This window comes from Petromyzon marinus, unplaced genomic scaffold, assembly GCF_048934315.1.
Source record: "Petromyzon marinus isolate PM22_M1 ecotype Great Lakes invasive population unplaced genomic scaffold, UKy_Petmar_22M1.pri1.0 PM_G_Scaffold_29, whole genome shotgun sequence".
NCBI lineage: Eukaryota > Metazoa > Chordata > Hyperoartia > Petromyzontiformes > Petromyzontidae > Petromyzon > Petromyzon marinus.
The window spans coordinates 1,475,001-1,477,500 of NW_027422861.1; positions in this window are offsets into that span (position 1 = coordinate 1,475,001).

Sequence of the window (2,500 nt, forward strand, 5' to 3'; positions counted from 1 at the left end):
TACGCTGCAGTCTGCTCTTGTCCTTGGCAGTGGCAGCAGCGTACCAGACGGTTATGGAGGAGGTGAGGATGGATTCAATGATCGCTGTATAGAATTGCACCATCATTGTCTTTGGCAGGTTGCATTTCTTCAGCTGCCGTCGAAAGTACATCCTCTGTTGAGCTCTCTTGGCGAGGGAGCTGATGTTCAGTTCCCACTTGAGGTCCCGGCAGAGAATAGTGCCCAGGAAGCGGAAGGACTCCACAATTTTGACTGCGGAGTCTAACAGGGTGATGGCGGTGAGTGGGGCTGTATTCTTCCTGAAGTCCACAACCATCTCAACTGTCCTTAGAGCATTTAGCTCTAAGTTGTTCTGGCTACACCAGGTCACCAGGTTGTCAGCTTCCCACCTATAGTCAGACTCATCCCCACCAGAGATCAGCCCAATGAGGGTGGTGTCGTCCGACAAACTTCAAGAGTTTGACGGACAGATGATTGGAGGCGCAGCTGTTGGTATACAGGGAGAAGAGCAGTGGGCAAAGGACGCAGCCCTGAGGAGTTCCCGTGCTGATGGACCTGGAGTCAGAGACTTCTGTTCCCGGCTTAACGCACTGCTTCCTGTCAGAGAGGAAGTCTGTGATCCACCTGCAGGTGGAGTAGGGCACGTTCAGCTGGAAGAGCTTGTCCTGAAGCAGGGCAGGGATGATGGTGTTGAAGGCAGAGCTGAAGTCCACAAACAGGATCCTGGCGTAGGATGCTGGGGCGTCCACATGCTGTAGGGTGAAGTGGAGGGCCATGTTAACTGCGTCGTCCACAGACCTGTTGGCTCTGTAGGCAAACTGAAGGGGGTCCAGGAGAGGGTCTGTGATGGCTTTGAGGTGTGCCAGGAGCAGGCGCTCAAAAGACTTCATTACCACAGATGTAAGGGCGACCGGTCTGTAATCATTTAGTCCTGTTGGCCTTAGCTTTTTGGGCACAGCGATGATGGTGGAGGACTTGAGACAGGCTGGTACATGGCATGTCTCCAGGGAGGTGTTAAAGATGTTGGTGAACACCGGAGACAGCTGGCCAGCGCAGTGCCTGAGGGTGGCTGGAGAGACAGAGTCCGGCCCGGCTGCTTTGCGTGGATTCTGCCTCTTGAAAAGCCCATTAACTTCTCCCTCCTGAAAGGAGAGAGTCGTTTCTGTAGTATGGGTGGGGGATGGGGCCTCTTGGGTGGGAAGGGGTGGTTCAGGACAGTCCAATTGTCTTTCAAATCTACGGTAGAACTCGTTCAGGTCGTTGGCTAGGCGGGAGTCGTTAGTGGTGTGGGGCGCTCTGGGTTTGTAGTTGGTGATGTGCCTGAGCCCTTTGGCAGACAGAAGCAGCGTCGTTAGTAGAGAACTGGTGTTTTAGTGTCTCTGAGTACAGTCGTTTAGCCTCTCTCACCGCTTTGCTAAACCTGTTCTTCGACTCCTTGAATCTGTCTCTATCCCCACTCCTAAACGCTTCCTCCTTCTCCAACCTCAACCTTTTGAGCTTTGCTGAGAACCAGGGCTTGTTGTTGTTAAAGTTCACCCTGGTACGTGTTGGGATACAGCAGTCCTCACAGAAGCTGATGTACACAGCCTCTGTGAGTTCATCCAGACTATTGGTAGCAGTCGTGAACATATCCCAGTCAGTACAGTCTAAGCACGCCCGCAAATCTTCCACAGCCTCACTGGTCCACTGTTTAGATGTCCTCACAGCAGGTTTACAGAGTTTTAGTTGCTGCCTGTATGCACGAATCAGGTGGACCAAGGGAGTTCTGTGCGAGCCGAACAGCCCCGTGACCCACAAGAGAAACATCCCCGCCAAATTCGAGCGTTTGACGGGGTCTATCCGTGAAAAAATATTCACGTTTTTGAGTGCACATGCATTTCTGCTGCAAATGCCTCTGGAAGTTTCATGCCGTTCGTATGCCAATTGTGGCAACACGAAAATGACCCGTTTTCCCATTCCGAGGGATTTCTGTGCGACCCTAACAGCCCCGTGAGCCACAAGAGACACATCCCCGCCAATTTCTAGCGTTTCACGGGGTCTATCCGTGAAAAATATAGACGTTTTTGAGTGCACATGCATTTCTGCTGCAGATGCCTCTGGAAGTTTCATGCCGTTCGTACGCAATGTGGCAACACGAAAATGACCCCTTTTCCCATTCCGAGGGATTTCTGTGCGACCCTAACTAACAGCGCCCGTGAGCCACAAGAGAGACATCCCCGCCAATTTATAGCGTTTCACGGGGTCTATCCGTGAAAAATATAGACGTTTTTGAGTGCACATGCATTCCTGCTGCAAATGCCTCTGGAAGTTTCATGCCGTTCCTATGCAATGTGGCCACACAAAAATGACCCGTTTTCCCATTCCGAGGCATTTCTGTGCGACCCTAACAGCCCCGTGAGCCACAAGAGAGACATCCCCGCCAACTTCTAGCGTTTGACGGGGTCTATGCGTGAAAAATATTAAAATTTTTGAGTGCACGTGCCTTTCTGCTGCAAATGCC